Below are 9321 nucleotides of genomic sequence, written 5' to 3'. Positions count from 1 at the left end.
GCCGGGCGGGGGGGGGGGGGTAATTTTAAAACTGCACCAGACAAAATCTGGAGCAGTTGTGCATGGCAACCAAACAGCTTCTCTCTTTCATTTTCAAATCTTAACTTAACAAACTGCAGAGAGAAGCTGATTGGTTACTATGCACAGCTGCTCCAGTTTTTGTCTGCTCCTGTTTTGATAAATTCCCCTCTATGTGCACCAGAAAGCCATCACTACTCTTCACCTTGCTTCACCTTGAAAAGACTATGGGGGTTATTCACAAAGCTAGCCGAAGGATCAGCCGTATCTCCGGCTGATCCTTCGGCTAGCTTCGGCCACCTGAGCCCTTCGGTTCAGTAGAACCCAAGGGTTGCTGTACGCGCTATTCATTATAGCCTGTACAGCTCCTGAAGTTGGCTGAGCGGCTCGGTCGAGCCGAAGGCATATGCTTCGACTCGACTGAGCCGAGTTGAAAGCCAAAGTGGGCTGGCCGAAAGCCTGCTACTGACAGCTGGGCGGAACCAGCCATGATCTCACGGGTGGCTCCGGCCACTTGCAATGACAGATCAGCGTCCCCTGGTTACATGGTAACCAGGGGACGCTGATCTGTCATTACAATGAGAGCTCAGCGGAACCAGCCTAGATATCATGGCGGCTCATCCGAATTCTCATTGTAATGACAGATCAGCGTCCCCTGGTCGCCTGCCTTCGGCAGCTGTGTGAATGACCCTCTATGCTTTCCATGAAAATACGGGTTAGGATAAAGGCCAAGATAGATGGAACCGAATATAGATCGGTCCTAGAGTAAAAAGCATTTCAGTCCGCAAGAAACTCAAGGTTGAAACTCAGGCTTATGCTGGCCATACACTGGTCAAATTTCTGCAGAGAAATTGGGGCAGTGTGTGGCCCCTTTGGGACCCCCCCACCTCCGGGTCCAAAAGTTAACAGCCAAACAGTGACTGCAGCCAATCATCTGAAGTCACTGCTTGTCTCACAGCACACTCTCACTACTGTAAGAATTCAATAGGGGACATCTTCCCATGCCATTGGGAAATTGAGCATTTTTTCTAATTCAGGACATGGGGTGACTAGTGTATGCACAGCCTTAGCTTCAAACAGGACAAAATGCTCTGTTTACAAAGCTTTATAATGAAGATATGTAGCAGTAACTTTAAAATGTCAGTGGACATTGACTGGGAATAACTATATTTTTTAAATTAAGGATAATCATCCTGGTATGCTTTCTTAGTGAATTAAGCCCTATGACCAACATAATGAAGGCTGCATTGGAGCTGTAAATCCATTTACCTGAATATATTAGTATAGCACAGTAAAAGCTCAGACTTTAATCCAATTGATAATCAGTTGTAGAACTTGCTGTTTGTAAGTAGTTTTCTCATGATACTCGATAGAGCAATTGTGACAAAAAGGATGGTAAGATATACAGGGCCGGTGCTAGACTATTTTGCGCCCTAGGCAAGACCAGCTACGTGCACCTCCCCAGGCCCCCTCCAGCAGCACATCCCCCAATCCCCCCTCCCGCGTGCGCACGGCCCCATTCTCCTGCTGGCTAGCTTCCACAGACGATACATTGATGTAACCAGCTGGTACAGCCAGACGGCTATTGACTATTTTCATTTTAAATAGCCAATAGGAGACTGGCTATTGAAACACCAGCAACTGAGCAGAGGAGCGGACCTGAGAGCGAAAGTTGTCTCTTAGTATTGCTCCTCTGCTCAGGGGGCGGGTCCAATAGCCAGCCTGCTATTGGCTTTTGCAATTTAAAATGGGGGGGGGGGGTGAGTGGTCGAGGCTGCGCCCTAGGCAGCAGTTCGCCCTAGTTTGCCTTGTTTGCCTAGTGGCAGCACCGGCCCTGAAGATATACTGTATAAGCCCATTGACACAGGCCCTTAAGATGTTGTTATAATGTTCTATTCATGTATTCTTTTGAAGTTGCTGCTCAAACACTGCATGCATATAGTAACATAGCTAGGCTGTACTGATGAAATGTTATTCACATTCCATCTAGTATATATAGCCAAGGTATCTAAATTAGATTAAAATGGTGGTAGATGCATTTTTTATGCCACACAAAATTCATCAAATCTATATTTTCTATTAAAAAACCACTCAAATTAATTTTAGTGTAAACAAACAAGCCCGTAGATGTGGTGGCTGCATTAGCTTTCACTTTTCAGGCTAAGAAATGTTTCAGTAAGTACAGAAAATATATGTTGATTGTTCCAGAATATCTGTGGTCTTGTAGCTTCCTGTGAGCGTAAAATCCCGTCAATCCACCCAGAAATAGAGATAGACAAAGGCAGACGAATTTGACGTCCAGTCTTTGTAACAACCATGGCTGCCCCCATAGACACAGTGGAGAAAAAAGTGTAGCAAAAAGGACAGGAAGTGTGTTATTTGGAGGTTCACCAGATAAAAAAAAAAGAAAGAAAACTAATACAGCCGCAATATTTAAGAACTAGTAAGCTAGTATATGTTGTTTTTTGTGTGTTTATATACACTTTAACTATATGCATGTGAACTATTTTATCAGTAAAGTTATCCATATCTCTAATATTTGTAAACCCCCCCCCCCACAGATATTAGACAATGGTCAGATGCACAAACATGTTGTTTGCAGGTACAGCTTTTCCTTTAAATGGGAACATTGTAGTCACACAAGCATTCCTGTTTTAGTAACGCAGTGGGGAAAGGTAGGCACGGGGTGCACTGAATTATCCTGTCCTTTAGCTTAATCCCCCAAAAATAGATGTTCAGGACTTTCTAAAGATGGTTAGGTAGAACAATGCCCAATTTGGCCAAGAACAGCCAGTTCATGAAACATGTACACAGGTACCTGCATTCTTTTAATTCTTATACTCCAGCCATACTAGAGGCAGAAGCTGACACCAATATTTATAGCTTGCACTGCAACTTTCTATATAACCTTTCCACCTGGTCTCATCATTGGTCTGTGAGCCTCAACATACTTTGGTATCCTTCCTGTGCACTTTCCCCCCCTGTAAACCTACCAGAACAATGTTCCCTTCCACCACATGTTTCTTAGACATGTTACAGTTACGCAAGCTAAATGGAATTAACAGTGCTGCCATTTCCCACCCTCAGACTAATGTTGGTGTGCAAAGGATTATATTATGTCATTTTTCAAAGAGCCTGTTATTTTACCAACAAAGGTTCAATACATGGAATTTCCATGACACTGATTTGGAGAACAGGCTTCCTAAGAGAAAGTCCAGCACTAGTAACTTCCTTTTTGACTTTCTTAGATTGGCTATACACTGCTCTAATTTTTTGCCGAGTCCTGCAGACTCGTCCAACATTCAAGCTCTGTGAGGCCTTGTCGGTACAACTCAGGTCAGTCTTTCAATCAAATTTTGACAAAGGAGCTAGGTTGAAATCGTTGGTTGAACAGTGACTGCAGCCAATAAACTGTATGTCAGAATGCAGTGGAGATTGCCCCATCCGTGATAAACAGCAGGGAAACAATCATTTATTCTTGTCCTGCCGAGGGGCTAAATGAGAAATGAGTGTTTGGCATACATTAAATACATTGGAGGCTTTATCTGGAAAAGCAGGAAGGGGGACCCTCCTCTGACTTTTTGAGCTGTGTGTGTAATTTGTGCTCTCGCGTTTGAGGTCTGTTAACAAATTTTTTTATTTACAGCAAAGCAGCAGTGTCACCTCATTAAGAATGGGGTAGGCAGTCTGAAGCACAAATGTCTGTTTTCATCCGACTCCCCATAAGCATGACATGAGTCTGGTAATTTCAGCCTTTTTCTCCATCGTAAGATGGAGGGGAAAACTGAACGGACATGGATATCAATGATGACATGTGTTCCAAACTGCTCTGATCAGCAGGGTATCCTTGCATGGACCCCATGCTGCTCAGGATTAAGTGGTGCCCGTGTGAAAGGGGCCTCATACAGCCCGTTTTTCATTAAACAAGTTAGAGAAGAGCAGTGTGGCATCTTGGAGTCAATAAAGTTGTTTTTATTGGAGTTATTGCATCAGACTGTGGCTCTTTGGGATTTACAGACTGGGTAATACAGCTGTTGGACATATTCAGACGCATACTTGCCCTTATGTATGAAAGTACGAGCTCTCTCAACCTGGACTTAATGTATTTTTTAATTCAATAGGTGGCCTACAAGACGGATTAAGCATCCTATGATGTATCAGCCTACTGGTCAACTTTGCTATATCAACTGCTGGCACCTGACCACATATAGATAATATCCAATGACAATAATGTAGTAAAGTTGCACTTCTATAAAGCCACACTTATCCCATTAAACTTCACTCTGTTTTCCGGAAGTGTTGCAAAAGAAAGTTGTATGTACTCTTGGCAACAGGACGTAGGAATATTAGTTTATACATGTTTAAAACCACAGATTATGGGCATTAGACAGTATGTTAGCTTTCATCTGCCAAAACACTACATTGGGTGTAGATCTTCTAATGTCAAAAACAAAGTAATTTTTGGCAAGAACCCATTATTTCAAACCATCAACTACCTAACACTTATCCAAACTCAGGAGATAAATCTTAAAAATACATTCAAGTACCTTAACTATTAACAAAAATGCATCTTATTTGTGTACCGTTCAGCTGTAGATCCTCAAATCATCTCTGAATTGGTGCTGACACTGTCCTTCCTTCTGGAGGGTGACTACTTTTACTCCCCATGGTCCCTGTGTGTGTTCTAAAGAAGTCACCATTCCAAACTCGCTCCTGGGATGGACTACAGTCTAAATACAAATTAGTAAATGAACATACTATCAGACGTCAGTTCAGTAACATAATAAGAAATTAAACATGCAAGCTATACTGGAGGCGACAGCTCTAAGTTTTTGCTATTTTACTACAGGCATGCATGAACATCAAATATTATAAATAGTAAATATTGGAAATGTCCCATATCTGAAATATTACGAAAGCAGAGCGTGCAGCTTCCCCCCCTACCTGTTCATACTTGGTATTGGCAGTAGTAAGAGGTTTCACCCATCCGGCCCCTTGTAAGTCACCTCATTATAACCGTTACAGGAAGGAGAAAATGTGAACTGTTTCACCCTGTTTCTTTCCTTCATTCATGTAATGAAGTGCTTTGTACATGCCCTTAGAAAAGGTAGGCCGGGGCCAGAATGTAAACACACATTCACAGTAAAGTTTATGTAGAACCGACAATTTATTTTTTTCATTTTTGGTACAGTAGTGGATTGGTAAAATCCCCTTTAGCTTTTTTTGCTGCCTGTGTCCTGTGGTGTAGAGTTCCCTGTGCTGAAAAATGCAAAAGGAATACTTGCAATAGGAAGAAGCGGAAGCTTCTGTAAAGAAAATAGCTAATTGCAAGGCTTTATATATCAGAAGAGACTCTTCAGCCATATTAGCTTCTTTAAAGCTATCAGCATTTTTTCTTTCTGGATGCTGAGCCACACATTCGCAGCTCAGCGCACAGACCCCGCATGCCCAGATGAAGTAACTGCCATGCACGGGAGTTACGTCATTGGGGCCCGGCCTGTTGAGTGGCCAAAGAATTTGAACCCAGAAGGGGACTGAGCTTATGATCAGTACACCAGAGAGGAGGAGTGCAGCGCTGGAGGGGATCATTTTGACAGGTAAGTCTGCCATAATGTGCTAATATATTGTGTATACTAGAACATTATGACTAAAAGCTCCGGGGTTTTTTTTTAAATTAGTCTTTATTTACGCTTCAGGAGGAATCCCCTCTTAGATAGTTGTAACGGAAACAGGTATCCCAGCTAGAAGATTCATCCTCACCTCTTGTTTTGTTGACATCTTTACAATTTTGGAATTCCCTTTACAATCTGTCCCTGAGACAACTGTCACCAGGACACAAATAGACGGTGACTCACAGACAGCAATAAAAATCTGATAGATGTTCTAATCCTTCATTACTGTATCCAAAACTAAACAAAGTATTGGCTATGCACACACTTGTGGCATTATATAGCACATTAATGCATTATGAATAGGCTGCCAAGGCACTGCCATAAATCAAAAAGCGCACATTTTGGGAACATGTCACCACAATGTCGAAGTGGTTCAACCTGAACTAGGGTCTTCACACACTTATTTACTAAAGAGGACCAGTCCTAATTAAGCTTATGAAAAAATGTGACTAGGCAGTCATAATTTATTTTACGTTGTCAGTACTGTGGAAGATTTATTTATTTGCGTCCCTTTATTAAGTGTTACTTGCTATGTTAGAATCTGACATTTCACCTTGACTGTCAGGGGTTAGAATTCACCTGAAGTCTGAGACCTGCTGCTTTGTCAGCTGCCTGACTGTACTTGTTACTGTGAACTGCGATGCTAATGGCTAAAAAGCCAACTTGTAGCATCTCCAAAATACGCCCCTTCCTCACCAATAAAACCAGAAAGCTGCTCTGCACTTGTTATCTCTCGCCTCTACCATTGCAACTCCCTCCTCATTGGCTTATGTTTATACAGGCCATCCCCCTTCAGTCTATCATGAATGCTGCTGTTAGACTCATTCACTTAACCAACCGCTCAGTGTCAGCAACCCCCCTCAGCCAATCACTCCGCTGGCTTCCAATCACCCAAAGGATAAAGTTTATTATATTAACAACCACTTACAAAGCCATCCACAACTCTGCATCCGACTATATCTCCAACCTCGTCTCTGTGTATAACCCTAACAGCACTCTCTGCTTCTTCCATGACCTTCTGCTCTCTAGCTTCCTTGTAATCTCTTCCCATGCTCACGTCCAGGACTTCTCTAGAGTCTATCCCATCCCTTGGAACTGCCTACCCCAACCTGTCTGGCCATCTCCTACTGTGTCTGCCCAGGCCCGGCGCTACCGCAAGGCAAGTCAGGCGGCCGCCTGAGGGCGCTGCAGGGTGAGGGCAGAAAAAACAGGGCATTATGACAAGTACTTGTACTTGTCAAAATGCCCAGATGTTTGCGCTATGGTTTTTTTTTCACTTACCTTCGGCGCGGGATAGCAGCGGCGAGGCAGCGCTGGTCCGGTGGGAGGAGCTCCAGGTGGTGTCCTAATTTAGCTGGCCGGTGACTGCCTGAGGTGCTGCGCGTGTAAGGATCCTCAGGGAGGGGGGCACAAAAATGCACCTTGCCTGTGTAGGCAAGAATCCTAGCACCGGCCCTGTGTCTGCCTTTAGACGATCCCTGAAGACTCATCTCTTCAGGGAAGCCTATTCTGCCTCAACCTAACCACCGAACTATCACTTTCTCAAACAATGAATCCCCATACAGCAACCTCCTTGTGAATCACTAGCCCCTCCCTTTTACAAGATAAGGCCCTCCTTACCATCTCGTCTTGAATTGTATTGTAATTGTAATGTCCTTCTTTTATTGTAAAGCGCTGCGCAAACTGTTGGTGCTATATAAATCCTGTATAATAATAATAATAATAATAATTGAACACTCTCTGAGGTCTGCAGGCAGTGAGTTGGATTTACTAAATGAATACAGACTGTTGGATTTGCAAAGTTAGTTTTCACTTAACATAGAACATAAGGTGTAGCTGTGCTCGCTTCAATCATCCAATCATGAATAAAAAAAATCCTGTTTTTTTATTTTTGCCTGCACATGATTGGGTATTCAGTGTGAACACTGCTTCAGCTCATTCTTTAAGCTGCACTCTCAATTTTCAAAATCAGAAAATAAATTTGCTAAGTGTACAATCTCCGCTTCTTTGTTAAATCAAGCCCAGTATAAGGTTACTTTGCCGTCCACAGGGCAGCAAACTGTTAAGCTGGCCATACACCAGTAGAATTTCGCTAGGAAAAGTTTGTTTTATGAACATTCATTCGCTTTTCTTATAGTTAATGGGATCAAATCACTGATAATTTTCAACTGACTGAAACATTTTTTGAAGCAGTAGGATATAATATCTTTCTTGAACAAATTAAATTCTAACAGTTAATGTGGTTTTCAGGAAACTCCATTCATTTCAAACTGAATGTTAAAATCAAAGGAAATTTTGAACATTTGTTAAGTCTCGGATGGTATTATCAAATGTTCTGATGAAATTTTTCATATGGTAGGAAAATCTACCGTTATATGGCCAGCTTTAGACTTTAGGTGGGCTTTGACCCATGATTGGCTTGCAAAAGCGCAAAGTCTCAAAAAAAAAAATTAAAACTTAAAATAGGAGTAATTACAATTCTTTCATAAGTATATCTGGCCATACACTGGTCAACGTTCGGCAGGACTCGGCCAACATTCGACCAATATGAAGCCCCTTTGGGACAAAAGTAACTTTTTTTTACATTTTCTAGAAGGAGCCATTCCGAAAAATCTTGACCAAGGAACAACTGCAGCAAATCAGATTGCTTTTTGTGCTCTTGCAAAAATCATCTGCGTGTGTCCAGCCTTAGCAATCCTGTTGCTATTGAATCCCTACCATAAAACAAAGTACTGTAGTATTAAAATCACAATCTTTTTTTCAATGATGAATCCAGACTAAACAAATATACATTGGCCAGCAAAGTATTTCTTTAAATTTTTTTCCCAAGCAGTTACCGTCATCACATTTCAAACTGCTCCAACTCTCTCAGCTCCAATTCCCTGAATGCCTGTTCAGTGATAGATCACAAAGGACAGCACAGTCTTCAGCATCTCTCAATCTACTAGCTTGGAGGAGAGGGAAGCAGGGAGCAGGGGAATGACTTGCCTCGCTGCACCTGTGTGTTTGTGGAAACACAAGCAAAGGTGGCTCTATAGGACCCTGCAAGGGTTGCTCCATAGGACCCTGCAAGGGAAAGGAGCCACTCCAATGCAGGATATCAGGGCCAGTGCTCAGGGGACCAGCTGATTTTGCAGGAAACTAAAACTTTTAAACATCAAGGAGTAGTATCCATTGTACGTGATGTACTCAACATTTGAAATAGCTTAAAAACCTTTTGACTGTAATATTACTTTAAAATAAATCTAAGTGAAATAGTTAAATAACCCTGTTTGACCGGCTCTGTGGACGTGTGACTGCACAGTGCTCCTTGAAGGCACCTATTTTACCTCTCAGGAATAATTATCATGTGAACTCGCAATGTTGACCCCTGCTTGTCTTTGCTCTGTTAGCAGTGAGCAGCTGTATGCTTGGCCAAAATATTTGTTAACCCAGTAAATCAATGTACTAGCACTTGACAGTGACACCACTGACACATGACTACATCAGAACCATTAGCATTATATAAATATGTGTGTAGACAATCTAAGCAGATGACTACATTTTGTTCAGAATGCATCTGCATTCATTTTGCTGACATACTTGTGTCAGAAGGATTGACAGGTTACATAGTACTTTTTCTTTTCGCTTT

The sequence above is a fragment of the Nanorana parkeri genome, unplaced genomic scaffold (assembly GCF_000935625.1).
Source record: "Nanorana parkeri isolate BGI_ZX_2015 unplaced genomic scaffold, ASM93562v1 scaffold33, whole genome shotgun sequence".
NCBI classification, from domain to species: domain Eukaryota; kingdom Metazoa; phylum Chordata; class Amphibia; order Anura; family Dicroglossidae; genus Nanorana; species Nanorana parkeri.
The sequence above is the reverse complement of the archived record's forward strand: the minus strand, read 5'-3'. Positions refer to the sequence as shown.